General features: G+C 45.2%; 1 protein-coding gene across 6 annotated transcripts in view; it reads left to right on the plus strand.

The window, feature by feature from the left end:
* The first annotated feature begins 3,185 nt into the window (after positions 1-3,185).
* Positions 3,186-14,897, plus strand: part of SEMA4D (semaphorin 4D) — a 96,566-nt gene continuing 84,854 nt past the window's right edge. Inside the window, exon 1 of one of the 6 annotated variants that reach the window (XM_055790232.1) lies at positions 3,186-3,372. The gene's annotated coding sequence lies outside the window, so the exon portion shown is untranslated. Of the gene's footprint in view, positions 3,373-3,455; positions 3,524-3,730; positions 3,870-8,641; positions 8,779-14,897 lie in introns of those variants that run through there. The other 5 variants (XM_055790233.1, XM_055790230.1, XM_055790229.1 and 2 more) reach the window with 5 other exon arrangements.

Consider the following 14,897-nt stretch of genomic DNA (forward strand, 5'->3'; position numbering starts at 1 on the left):
CTGTATTAAGGTTTCAAAAACTGGTTTTATTGTCCTGACTGTAAAGTTACCTTTAAAATCCGTATTTTTACCATGCTGTTTTCCCCAAGTCACTAGCTGAAAAGGTTTGGTTTTTTTCATGAATGCATGTTGTTTGCCTGTAGCACTGATTGATATCAATGACAAATGAACTGAAAAGTCATGGCATCATAGCAATATAGTAATAAAAAAGTATAGCTTGAAACTTTGACTTTGTTTAGAATTGCTCACGTACTCACATTCACTCAAACCAACTATTCATTCTTTGATCCTCTCATCCATTCATTCTCTCACATACTCTGCTACCGACCTATTCATTCCATTATATATTGGCCTGCAAACCTCCGGGCACGTTCACTTACTAAATACCTACCACCTGTTCACTCACTTACTCACTCTTGAACTGACTGATCTGCCCTCAGCCTCAGACCTGTCCAGCTTTGGTCCTCCTCTCATTCCCTACTCTCCTCTGGTATCTTCTGCCCTGCAGCTTATTTCTTCCCGAGTTTAATTAAGGACTAAAGGTTTAAGAGCACTATCAGCTGTTATACCTTTCTTTAGGTTTCTCTTGCTTAATTGCTTTTTTTTTTTTTTTAATTTTTTTTTCCTGGTATAGATTTGGTACAGCTTGCCTAGACTTAAAATGCTCATGTGTGTATTCATCCCTCAACATGATGTCTAAACCAGGTATGACTGAGGCAGTCTTTACATATTATTACTTCGTAGCAAGTCAAAGATTATACTTTATTATGCTTATAATGGAGGTTTTTAAAAGCATATTTCATGTATATCTTTGGACTACCCATTATGGAGTTGCTATGGACATGTATTAATAGTTGTTCATTATATGATCTCATTGCCTCAGCATGTAGTATTTGAAAGATAATAATCATTATTAGCAAAACAAATTCAGATATAATTACTGCAAGGACTGTGTCTTTTGCCCTACATCACTAGTTCACTAATGTTACAGAACTTTGGAAAACCTGCCAGATTTGTATCCATCATGCCTCGGAGGCCATTTCTTTTTAAATCCTGTGAAAGACATTACTTATAATGGGAACCGATAGGCATTTTCAGTGGTACAATTTACACTGCTAGCTGTATGTTCCCAACACTGTTATTATTAGGACATTTGCTTTTTCTCAAAAAATCCCTGTTGGTAACATATTTTACTTGAAAGAAGATCCTGAATGTGACTGAGAATCTTGTATTTGACAAGGTCCAAGTATCAGTTCCTTGTTTTACCTCTGACCTTTCAGTCTGCAATACTCCACAGGTTTTACTGAGGACAGAGACTGAAAACTACGCTGTAGAAACAAATAATAAGGTCACAAAATCTAACCCAGATAGAATCAGTAGAAGTAATGGCAATTTTGTCTTGGTGCTAGGTTTTGCTCTGGTTCCTTTGTGCCACTCTGGGTTTTTGGAAGCCTGTGCAGACCACGGCCTTCCTGGTGAAACCTGACAAAACCCCTGTGATTTTCCTACTTCTATGCTGAGAACGGCCCTAGCCTAGAATTCTTAAAATAAAAAGGAGATTTTAAAAGTGCCTTTGTTTCTTCCCTGGGAATATAATTTCACAGCTGTATGAGTCAGGAGATGCTTAAAGTCTTGTCTGCGCTAGAAAGGTTTTGCTGGTCTATTAATACCAGTTGCCACCCTCAGAGGAGATGCAGCGTATTCTTCTGCTGGTATAAATGACAGTAATTCTCCAAATAAAATACAATAAGGATTTTTTTATATGCTACTGTATTTGCACTAGGGATTCTCTGGCATGGGTTCAGTGCTTGATCCTTTTTCGCGCTCCTGGTAGACCCAAGTAAATTATCTAAGTGGTTCTCGCCCTTCCCAGCAGACCCTGGGTCCTCAGCTCCTCATGCCCCTGCTGCTGTTGCCTCCCCAAGCTGGCAGTGACTCAATGTCTCATCCCTAATGTTTCGATGATATGTGGCCCTATTTCACGTTACTGGTATGATGGACACTAGTGGCCCAAGTTAAATCACCATTTGGAAAATGTAACGAGGGGACAGGGACTTCCCGGTGTTTTGCACCTGGCAAGGAACTGTTTGTTCACTGGTGCTGCTAATACCTTCCTTAAAACTCTACAGGTTCAATACCCTGAAATACCAAGGTGGCCAGGTCTCGCCTTGCATGTAAACTGTCTTCATCTGATATCATCGTGACTTGTAGGCCTTCAAGGGGCTCGATTTCCTCAGCATATTTTTGACAGTATTTCTCAGCTATAGCTAATGAGTTACGGATACTAGAAATTGGCTGTCATGTTATTGTAGCAACACATACATATTGTTTAACACTGGAATTAGGTCAGCCAGTGAAGCAAACGCCAGCATATGATAAACTGAGTATTTTGTTCAGTCTTGCTTAAATGATTCCAGTTAACTGAGCTACAGCAATCCAATGACATCGGATGTCACCTGTTCCACAGCAATATAAAAGCCCCAGTCACCCATGTGCTGGTTCATGTCATTCACCAGAACAGTCGCAGCAGGCGTGCACGGACAGGACGGTAATCGATAACTCATCAGTGACTCTGCAGAAGCATCCCGGGTGACATCCCAGCAGTCATTGACCCATTTCCTCTTTCACGCCAGTGCTCCTCTCCTTCTCCCAAGCGGCTCCCTACGGGGCCCGCACTCGCCGGTGCCGCCGGTGCAGCCGCCCGCCGCGGCGCGGGAGGCGGTGCCGGGTCAGGGCTGCCCCGCGGGCCCACCCGCCCGGGCCGCGCCGTGTGACAGGTGGCACCGTGTGCGAGGGGGCGCGGCGGCAGCGGCACGGCCCGGCTGAACCGCGGGGGCATCGCAGCTGGTCTGGGTAGAGGCGCCTCGATACCTGCGCGGGCCACGCAGCCCTGGATGGCCGCGGGGGGCTGTTGCCTGTGCCGTGAGCGGGGGCGTCATCGAGCGGGCGCCATCAAACTGTTGCTCTCTGGCCCCTCCGGCCGGGGCCTACAGAGATGCTGCCGTTAACGGGGGATGCGCCGGCGTAGGGGGGAGGGAAACGAAACAACGCCCCCCCAAACCCGGCCTGTATTGAAAAAAGGGCGGAGCCGCCCCCCGGCCGAGCCCCGCCGGTGCGGAGGCAGCCGCCCCGGGCCCCCCCGCGGCGAGCGAGGGCCGGGTCCGCCCCCCAGCACCGCGGCCCTGCGCGCCCGCCCCCGCCGCCATACTGCGGGGCAACCCAAACTAGTTACACACCGGCACCAACTCCTCCTCCCGCCGCCGCCCTGCCCCCGCCGCCGCGGGGAGGAGGGGGCTGCACCGCCCAGCCGGCAGCGGGGAAGGCGCCGAGGCAGGCGGGGCCGGGCAGCGCAGCGCCGGCGGACCCCCGCAGGTAGGAGCGCCCGGCGTGGCGGGCTGCGCCGCCCGGGGCCGGGGGAGGAGACGGGGGCGGCGGCGGCGCGGCGAGGAGGCGGCTTCGGCGGCAGAGCGGTGGCCGCCGAGGCGAGCGTCTGGCCGTGCCCGCCGCGCCTCCTCCCGCCGAGGTGGGTGCGGGGGCTGCCGGGGCGGCGGGCGGGCTCCCCGGCGGGTGGGCGGCGGGGCTGGGGGCTGCGCCGCGGGGGGCGGTGCCGGCGCACACCTGCGAAGCGGGGCATCCTGCCCGGTGGGGCCGAGCCCGGAGGCGGGCTCGGGGAGGGGGCGCGGCGGGACCCGGCGCGGGCACGGGCAGCCCTCGGCGGCGGCGCGGCCGGAGCGGGGCGGAGGAGGAGCCTCTCGCAGCGAATGGGCGAGGGCTGCCGGGTTTATAAACGTGCGTGTCCCCCGCCGCCGCCGAGCCCCCTGACTCCGGCGGCAGCGGCGCCCGCCCGACCTCAGCCGTGGCTGTCCCAGGTGCGTCCCCGGCGCGGCGGGTCCCAGCGGTCAGCGGGGCTGGCGGGGGCGGGGGGCGTCTCCTGGGGGCGGTGAGCGCGGCGGGCAGGCGTTCTCGCCCCGCCGGCGGGCGGCCCGGTCGCTGGCGGGCGCCAGGCCAGGTTATCGCTAACGTGTGCGGTCGGGAGCCGCCGTCCCGGCCTCGACGCGTAGCGGGACGCCGTGGCGGGTGCTCGGTGCTGGGAGACCGGCAGCGTGTGTTCGAAGAGCTGCATTATGTTTTAGTTGTCAGAAGAGTTTAAATCGGGTCTGCACAGAGGTGCCGGGTGTGCGAGGGACGGGCACAGTGACCTGGGAGTTTCCAGTCTGTCCCTGTTCGCCCCCGGCTGATAACGAGGGGATGCCGTTACTGCTCCGTGGGGATGCGGGCTGTTCGGCGGCGTTCTCTGCGTGTGCGAAATCACGCAGCATCGGTGTTGGAGGGAGGAGGAGTGAGTGGATGAATGCAGCGATTGTAACTTTATTGTTGCAGCTCGTTTCTATTATGTGACTGCCATTAGCAGGGAGGGGAACAGGAGCTTGTTCTTGTCGTGCTGTGGGAGGGAATCTGATGGATGGATCTGCAGGTTGAAGGGCTTTTTCATGCCTGCTCTTGGGTTTCATGCTGAAACGTTTTCCTGCCTTCTTTTTAGCTCCTGGCAGTGTGATCACGTACCTCTTGCAAGGAGATAGTTCAGCTGAGAAATGTGAAACATCACCTTTAAGTCTGTGACACCTAGGCATTTCTAGTAGGCTCTGGAAATCAATATAGTAGCACAGGCTTTTTAATTAATAAGAAAAGAAAATTCGAGCAGGAATTGGTGTAAGCTGTTGACTTCTTTATGGCGATCAGGCTCAGAAATAGCTACTGACCTCATGCTCCCTTTTGGATACCTATACAGAGGTTTTGTTTGAGAACTGTTTAATGACTTCTTTTATTAGAAAGTGTGCGAGCTTAGGCAGTGACACAAGTGCACCTAAGGAAACTGCGCTGGCTGTGGGGATGGTGTATGCAGGGGCTGTGCAGGAGTGGGGTATTATTTACAAACTCCTTTAGAAAAGGGCAGTGTAAGAGAATTGAGTAGCTGGGGGTGGGGTGGGGGCAAAACACATGTGTATTCAGTCTTCTCTGCTGTGCAGAGAAGCTGTGGATACAGTGTGCTGTCTGGGATGGGCAAGCTATGGATGGGCACTTAAAATTCCTTCAGGTGGCAGAGGTAAGATGTAGGCAGCTCTTCACTGAAAGCAAATGAGTGGCAAGGGAATAGGTTTCTATGTCTATGTTCGTCAAGGAAAAAAACCAGAAAGCTTTGTAAATGTGGAGCTGGATTGACAGATGAAGTCTGTCTCTACTGGGATTTCTTGGTTTAGGGAAGAAATAATTCACACACACCCCCACCCCCTCGAAGCAATTACTCTTTGTACTTTGTGATGGTCAGGGGTTGCAACAGTCTGCTGACAAAAGCAGCTTGCATTCATACCTACCAAAACAGGTCTATAGCTGTTGTCTTCACCCACCCCCTACCCCCCCCCGTCCCACCTCTTCCTTTAAGAAACAAAACCTGTGGTAGCTGGTGAGGAGGACAGCAGCTTCTCCCACAGTGAGTGAAGCACTTGATGTGAGTGGATTTATTTAAAAACTGTAAGACTCTTTCATAGATTTTTATGGATACTATCAGTACATTTGTGCCTGGAGACTTTTGTTTAATGTGCTGTGTTACCCTCCCTCTGCTGCTGTTATAATTTGGTACCCTGTCCTTCCCCAGTATAAATAGCTATTACATTAAACACTTCATAACCTTTTGTTAACCTGCTCGCATGGATACAGCTGTGCCCTGCCAAAAGTGTGAGGTTTTATACGACTTAGAGGTCCTGCAAGAAGGAGAGATGGTCTGGATGCCCTGCTGCTGCCCTTGTGGGTCTGTCTCCCACAAGAGTGACCCGCCTTGTGCAACTTACTGGGGAGGAGCTGGAGACCTCTCAAGAGGATCTTTGAACTGCCCATGGCCACTTGGCTGGAGTTGGAGTCTGCGCTGTGCTTGCTCTGCTGCATGCTCTCCCCCAGCCATCTTAGGAGGTGCATGTTGAATGAACACTTTGATGTTAAAATGCGTCGCTTTAGATGTTTTTGTGCAGTGAAATGAGTGGGGGTCTCTTTCAGTCATACCAAAATTTATTCTTGATCTGGGCTGCTAGTGTTAGATCTAATACTTGCATATGCCACCTAGTTTGCAAAAGGCATTGGATAAGTTGGTAGATGGTTGTGCCTCACTGATTCTAAGGATGGCTTTCCACAGTGGGACTCCTATTTAAATCGGTGGCAATAACTGTGTTAAATATGCTCCAGGATTTTACGTTGTCTTTGAACTCCTCAGATCTGGCTTTTTTAAATTTTATTTTTATTTTCTCCAGGAAAAATGGAATCTCAAGCCACAATTGTTGCAATAGGACTTTTGCAGATAATAAGAAAATAAAGTATTTCCCACAAATGTTCAGGGATGTGACTGTTTATCCCATTTTTTGCTGTGCAATAGTAACTTGAAATGAGTAGTGACAGAGAAGGAAAGGTGTAGTTGCCAAGGCTGACTAACATTTCTTGTAAGCCTTCAGTGCTTCCAGGTATTGGATCTGGTAAATATTTATGTTCTATGATTTAAATGAGTTGCAAAGTAGTTTCTGAAGGTATATGACCATGAATGGACACTGATCTACTATGCTTCCCACTAAACTGAGGTTTAATTACTTGTAGACGTGACTGAGGGTTTTTTACAGTGTTTTACTGCACAAAGAATGCACAGAATGGTAATATATTCCAGGTGGCATGTGACAATAAGGATGGAGATTTAAAGGTGACAACAAAAAGAAGCAGAGCAGGTCACGGACTTTCCCTGAGTTGTCCTTTAAAGGTTCCTTTTTTTTATACCTGAATATAAAATACCGCAGTGGAAATTTTAAAATGAGCATTCAGATTTTCATTATTGCGGTAATACTAAACAGTTTTGAGGTGTTCTTTGTGTTGTCTAATACTCAGCTGCTGTATGCCATGTTTAGTTAGCTGAAGAAAGCGTGCCCAGTTGTGAGGTTGTATAATAAAGGAGCTGGGGCAGTGCTTTTGGCTGTTTTATTTGTTTTTGTTTCCCTGAAGCTTTCCCCCTCCTCCCATCTAACTGGTCACTTCTCTGATGATAAAGCAGTATTTTATAAGGCCCTCTTCATCTGGCTTTGCATGGTCCTGTGCTTGAGTGTCTTGGTAGGTAGGTGGAAGTGTATGGAAAAGAAAGAGGAAGGTCCCACTTATTTTACTGGGGTTTGAGTTTTGGGAAGGTGAAGTGGCTGCAGAGTTGCTTTTCAGTAACCAGTTGGCAACTGGTTGTGTGCCAAGAGGAGCCTGTGAATGCCAAAAGAATGCTGCTGCAGCTGCTGTTCAGAGTTAATTTACCTGTGCATTGATGTAGCCATACAGGCTGAGTGGAAGCTGTTTTAATTGTTTTCCTTCTGATATGAGCGTTTTGGCTTTGTTTCTTGGATGAGTTAATGAAAGGAAAGAAATTACTTTTCCTATTCCCACAACTATTCCATTTACAAAGCACCTACTATTTCAGGCTAATGTGTGCCATCATCTTGGATGGGGACGTAATAGGTCTTGCTGTCCAGAACTGGATTAACAAGGTCTTGCATTTTATTGCATTCTGTCCAAAAAAGCTTTTATGTTTTCTCTTTTATCTACCTGTAAAGTTTCAGGAATGCAGAGAGCTGCTCAGCTTTCCAGAGGTGCCGCTGCTGCCTGCCTTTGCTGCAAGGGAGGCTAATGCCTGTTAACAAGGGTGTTGTGTTCAACTTCAACTAACTGGGGTGTCCAGGAGCTGCTCTGTCTCCTCCTGCTCACACTAAGCTGTGCTGCAGGAAGCTTCTGGGTATGTGAGCACGTTTCTGAAAATGGCATGAGTAAATAAGGAAACACTTATGTTGGTAGTGTTGGTGCTCTTTTTTTGTTATGATGGAGTGAAGAGGAAAAAAAAGGCTCTTTTGAATGAGGAGGCATGCATGTTGTTTGTAATACTGTGAGTCTGAGATTTTTTGACTAGTGTTTTAAAGCACCAAACAGCAGCCTTTACTCAAGAATATGTTCTTACGCTGCTGGAGGGGGAAACAAAACATGGCAAATCAATAGAAGCTTGGAGTATAGATGTGAGCAGATAAGGAACTTTTCTAAGGACAATAAAGTTAATTGAAGCCCCTGTATCAAGTTGAGAACAAGTTTGATGGTAATGTAGAAATAATACCCATTTTCCTGTCTTTCCTTCCTTTTCCATCTTTCTTTTTCTCTCTGTTCATGTACAGCAGGGAACTCATAATCCAGCAGGCATTTTCTGCATTAATCCTCTTAAAAAAATTAGTATTAGCCTATATATGAGGCAGGCCAAAGAGGATTGAACACTGTGCTGCAAAATTAGTACCTGTTGGCCTCATTGCAAGGACAGGCAGGTTCCTTCTTTCTGAAGAGTGGTTTTGGTGCTGTGCTATGGCACGGGCTTGAGAGGAAAACAAGCGGTCATGCGTTGTGAAGAGCTTGATTTGTGTGTGTCCCTGTGCAGGGTTGTGCATGCTGAGCAGATGTGTAGGTGGTAGGGCACTGATATGGAAGTGACTAGGAGATGTATGGAATTAGCAGGCTGGGAAATCCTGATGTCCTTAGTGCATCTGATTACTCAGCTGAGCTGGGAGACAGAAGAGGATATGCAAAGCAGGGGAAAGTTTATGGAGGCAGGCATTTCTGCTGGGAAAGCAGGCAGGAGAGTAGAAACTTCTGCAAACTTTGTTAGTCCTTTGCCACTATGCAACAGAGAGACCAGTCTGCAAGCGGAAGCAGGTCTGATGGGACTGCAGCAAGGTCAGACAGAGTGGGCAGGCTGGTGTCCCCCTATGTTTGAATATGGCCTGCTAGGTCCAGGCAGCTTTGCATGCATTGCAAATGGCAGGGCGGGGAGGGGAGGGGGAAGAAGGTGGGGGGGAGAAAAATGCATGAAACGTGATTATAGCTCTTGCTTTGTTCAAGAGTAGTTTTCAAGAGCAGGCTTTAACTGTGTCTCTGCTGTTCTTCGTCCTCCCAATATAAAGCAGGAATTCTTCTTGCCCCAAATGATTGGGTTTTATATGCATGTGCTCAGTTGTGCTTGTTTTTTGTTGGTTTTTTTAATAAACAAATGATGCTCTATGAACTTTGTCATTGTATATACAAAAAGATGCAGAGAAAAGTGGATGCTTTTTTTTTAATGTCTTTGTTCTTCTCATTTTCTCTGAAAGATAATGTATTATTGTGGTTTGTTACTGGAAAAACAGTGCAGGGTGTAGGGAAGAAACCTAGAGAGGTGAAAGTTCTTGGATTTACGTTTGAGGTCTCTCTGTGTAAACTTGATGTGTTCTGGGGAGACCGGAAAGATACAGACTTTTTTTTTAAAACAAAACGTGCTATGAATTTGTCTTAAAACAGGTCGTTGAGGTTGTGCTTGGCTTTGCTTAGGTTTGTTGTAGTTAAACTCGCAAGTTTGAAATACCTCAGAAGGAGCTAGCTGTCTCTTGCATTGTTGAGCATAATACAGGCTGGTCAAAGTTGGTGTGAGGACACACTAGATTTGGTAATTTATCTTTGTAAAATGCATTATTGTACCTTCCTGATTTGTAAGTGTTCCTTGTGACAGTAGGAAAGAATAAACCCGCTGTGCTTTGTGTTTGGGACTGTCACATGCAGGTGAGTAACACTGGTTTGTTCGCCAGAGTTACAGTAACTTGTAAGAAGGTATCTTGCTATGCTATTTCACAGTTAACCTTCTCTGTGCTTTTACCTCATCCAGCAGTGTTTGAATTTATTCAGAAGACTTTTATTAAATCACATTTAAGAAATAAAATCCCAGGTATTAATTCAAACAGAACACGTGCATCTTCAGTGAAACCAGATGAGATTCCTGTCACTCACCTGAGGATGTAAGGAAGACAGTGTTTGTGGAAAGAGGCTATACTGTTCATTGGACCAACTGATATAATTGGGAAGGTCATGGCAATATAGACAGGCTTTTGGACAATCGCTCTTTTCCCAACCTAATCTAATAAAATACTTAGCATCCTTTTCTGTATGCCTCATGTTGGATATTCTTGGTAGGTTCTGTAGTTCTTGCCAGACATTGGAGTGTGGGCCATGAGATACTTCTGTGTGCAAATCTGTACTTAATTTGAGTATGGTAAGAACTGTTTGCAAAGCATTTAGAAATGGAGGAGTGTTCTGCACACAGAAGCTAATAACCAGGGCCCTGACCTTGTTAGCAGGTTTGTGTGGGTGGAGCACAGCTGAGATGGAGGATATGCCTGCTGAGGTTTACCCATAGGACAGGGGCTTTACACAAGCATACTGTCCTGACCTCTCTCTCAAAAAAAAAAAAAAAAAACCAAAAAACCCACAAGCAAAAAAATTTCAATATTAACAGGGAAGTAATGTTTTAATTTATCATTTTGTATATAGAGTCTGCTGGAGCAATGCTGTACTCAAAGCTCTTTTTCTCTCCCCCATCTCTGTTGTTTCTCTTAGCAAAAAGTGTGTAAAATAGCCAGAGGCAAGAAATTATGGTTCCTGTTTCTAGTCAGCAATTGCATAATTACTAAGGATTTGCTAGACATGCATATGTATACCTACACAGATCCCCTTCTGTATTTGGCTGTAGATGTACCCTACCTGAAGGGTCCATTTATCAGAACATTAGTCTGTTGGAACTGTAGGTGTAAGGAAGATAACTTCAATGAAACTAATATTCCCACCCTCTGCAAGAAAGAACCCCAAACAACCAAAAAACCCCTGCAAAGCCACTAAAAAGTACCTGTCTTTTGCTAAGGGGTAAGAATTAATATTTTTTTCCTGTTAAAATCTAGTCTTGGATGAGAGAATGGCTTTTTTTCTTGAAATTACTGGGATTGTTAAAAATCTGTAGTTACATGTTTAGATGCTTGGCCCTATTGAAATACAGTTGAATGACTACATTTCTATTGTGTCAGTGAAACTGATAAACTGCCTTGAAAGGTCATCCTGATTATCTGCTAGGTAAGTGAGACATATGATGGCATTTTCATTTCACTTCATTTGCACAGGAATCGGTTCTGAGGGATTCTGTGATAAACCTGTAAAACAGACCTTTTTGTAGGCTTAAGAGTCTTCCTCCCTGTGCAATTCTGTTTCCCTAAAGAATTAAAAAACCCCAACCAAACCACAAAATGACCCGTATTTACACATTCACCGCATATTAATTGTTTAAAATATTTGACTAGCTATCTTCAATGACGGTGGATACTACTGAAATCGTTTTGTCTTGAAATATACAAATAAGTGAAGTGATTGTAAGTCTGTCTTGAATCTCTTATTAGATGCGTCTAAGAGATTTATTATTCCAATGGCAGAGGATGTGTGAAGAGTCTTTTATACAAAAACATATGGCTGTGTAAATTAAATGTATGCATTTGTATTTGCTGGTAGAATTCTAAGATGCTGATAGGGAGACATTCTCAAAAGGTTGAATTTGCCTATTTGGAACTGGTTTTGGTGGGTTATTTTGTTTTTTGCGTTTTGTGTGTGTGTGGTGTGGTTTTTTTTTAAGGGGATCTGCTTGCATCTGGCCTGAAACAGGCCTCCTATGTGCATAAATTTGATTGGCATCAAATGGTACATGCTGACATTCAGAAATTCCACTGAGGTTTTTAAGAACTTCTTTTTTCTGCTTTGGTACTTACAGCCACCAGGGAAAAAGTAGCCATTATTCAGAACCTCTCTTCTGTTCTCTAATTTAATTGTTGGCTTTTATGAGAGTTCAGTTCCTGTTGCTGCATGTCTGCCTCTGTTTTTCTTCATAACCTTCTGGAATAGGGCTCAGATCTATTATATGTCAGTTGCTTTGGAAAAAAGAAATTTCTCAACAGACTATTAAATGATGCTTTTGATCAGGTGAAACATCTTGATGGCCTTTGCACTCGCTGGTTTCTGCTTAGTGTTTGCTGAGGAGGCTGTACACATTGAAGATCAATTTGCTGCAGTATGAAGGATGGTGCCGAAATAGGTCTGGAGCGTATCCAGGGGAAGGGGCGACTGCAGCAGAGAATCGTTTGAGCAGGAGTAGTTAATGTTTGTGGAAGGTGAATGGAGTCGGCTGTGCTAATTTCTTATGCAGTAAATGGGCTTTGGGAGTCAAAGGTGTTAACGTTACCCTGTCATTACATGGTGCTCCATGGTGAAGGGAGCTTTGAGGTTCCCACAGAGAGATCTGGGCCTGCATATTTCCATGGCAACTGCCATCACTTACACATTTATAACCTTTGATTAAGGATACAAAAAGGAGGAGAAAACCTTTTAAATGTTACAAATATAAAGCTTTAACTAGGTCTTTCATTATAACAATATACCTTATTTACGTTCCTTGGAGCGTGGAGGTTTTATAAAGAATGCAGCTGTCCTTTCCCCATTTGGTAGACTTAGAGATGACATTTTGGGGCAAATGCAATGTTCTAGAGATGGCTATCTGACTTTGATCATAGCTGTGCTGACATCACTCCACCAGTCTTGTTGCAATTTATTTACATTAGTATATCTTGTACCAAAATTATACTTGAAGTCTATTATGCAAGGAGATTTTTGTCTCTGAGAAGAAGAGACGAGACCCCTAATTCTCTGTTGACTAAAACTTACATGAGATACACCCAAAATTATAGCCTCTTAAGCAGTATAGTGGCTAATAAACAAAAGCCTTATGCTAGTGGGGAGAGCAAGCTGTTTCTGCAGAAAGTGAGGCTTGCTGTTGGCTTGCAAAGGCTGTGTGGAAGGGCATGTTTATGCTTGGTGCATCTTCCCATCTCTCCCTTTTCTACCCCACCTGTGTGTTCTCGGAAGTATATTACTCCATGCTATGGTGGCCAGGCAGCAGTGCTGTGAAAGTAGTGTTCTCTGTTTATGTCAGGTTTTCTCATGTCTGAGGCTCAGGTGTTGCATGGTGCAATTCCTGGGAATTTCTTACTGCTGAAAAGCAATGGGATTTTGGAAGAAAATTAACTGATTTTTCCAGGGGTTTTAATTCTGCCTTTTTTTTTTTTCTTGCCATCTGCCACTGTTTTTGAATCCTTCTTGTGGAGATGGAAAAATACTGAATTTACTAGTGGGTTTTGTGTTAATGCTACCAAAAGATGAACTGTACTGTCAGGACTAATGCAGTGGGAGCTTTGAAGAGGAATGAAATAAAGCTGTATTCTATTCCATGCCTTTAGTTCAGGCAGCTGAAACCTGGTTTTGCTTTGGACTAATCAGTATTAACTGCAGGTGAGGGCAGAAGTGGCTGGCCATGACTGACTCTGTGAGAGAACATGACAAAGGTAAAGGGGCTGCTTTACTAGGGCTGCCTGTTGAATTTCTCCAGCATTTCACCATCACTTTTCTTTCAGAAGGAAGAGACGTATAGATAACTGCTAAGCCTAATGGCTTGTGATTGGTAGTTTGAATGGACAGGCCTGGCTATGGTTGCCAAAACGGGGTATTTTACTGCTGCAGGTGTATTGTTCCATCTGAGTTTCTAAGGCTGAGCACACTCTATGGTTATTAGTGGCCTTACGTGCTGCTTCTGCTGGGACCATGAAGGGCCCTTCATACTGCTCTTGTACAAACCCTTAACATTCCTCCATAAAGTTTTAGTACTAAAAGACCTAGTTGGTTACTGTGGAAAGTTCATAACAACGATGTAAATATGTCTGGAAAGTTCATAATACTGGGATATTTATAAGGATGTCCTCCATTCTAAAAGAAAACTTGGAGGAAAAATTAAAAGGCATTGTGAAATACCTTTTTTTTTTCATCCAGGCTAGCTGTGGGTATTGATGCTGTTACTAATCTATGCGATTTTGGGTTAGGAATGGTTTTCAGTAGCTGTTGTAATATGAGCAAGTACTTCTGGCTACCCTGTGAAATAAGAGAAATAACTTGCTTGGGACCTAAATATGCTTTTGAAAAGCAGCAGCACAGAGAGGTCATCCTGATGTTGGGACTGTACGTCAGATGGACTCCTTAGCATAGTTACAGCATTTCCCACTGTTTTCATGAATCGTCAAGGTGGGGTTTGCCTCCTCCTCCCACCCCCAATGAGATTTTTTTTTGGCAACTTTTGTTTTTAACCAGAGTTGAACAGCTGCATTTTAAGGCTGAAGCAGCTATTGCATCAAATTGCCTTACCACCTGTATGCAAGACATCATGGAAGTGTATCCAGTTACACCTATGAAGAGGGTGGTCATTTGTGTTCTGATGGAAGAGCACTCTCAGTAAAGTCCACAATCACAAACCCCTTTTCTAAGGTGGTTTTGTTCTAGTGGTTATTCAGCAGAGAGGAAAAGCTGTGAGGTCTTCATCAGCTTCTGTGATGGGGCTTGAGAGTGCTCCCATACCTGTTGTGCAGTGCAGAGAGTGGATTGGGTCAGTGCTTGAGGAAAGAAAACCTTAATTACTACCTTACTTCTGTATCACTTGCATCTAAAATTTTAACTGCTATTTTAGGGTCTTCAAAACTTGTTTAGGAGCTTTGTGAGGCTTTATGTCCAGTGTCATCACTGAGAGAATAACAATGAGCAGGCTCCAGATAAATAGTAGTGTTTGAAAGTTCCTAAAGGACTGATAGAGATGTGTAGAGGTGAGGAACTGAGTTGTCAGAAATTAAGGATCTTGAAAGCACATATTGAAGTTTGAAAATGCGTACATAAAATGTGGGACAGACCCTGATGATCTAAACTCGTGCTTCCAGTTGGAAAGGTGCTGCAGCAGCTCTGAACTTGAGCATTCAGACCGTGAGGCTGGGGAGTCTTGGTGATCAGTTCATTCAGTGTCTGCCTGGATAACGCTTAGCTGGAATAGATATGTACATAGGAGATAATATTGTAGCCTTTGTTCTGAATGTGTACTTTTATATGTTGGCTTCTGAAAAATGTTTTCATGGTTCTACTAA

This window comes from Falco peregrinus, chromosome Z, assembly GCF_023634155.1.
Source record: "Falco peregrinus isolate bFalPer1 chromosome Z, bFalPer1.pri, whole genome shotgun sequence".
NCBI classification, from domain to species: Eukaryota; Metazoa; Chordata; class Aves; order Falconiformes; family Falconidae; genus Falco; species Falco peregrinus.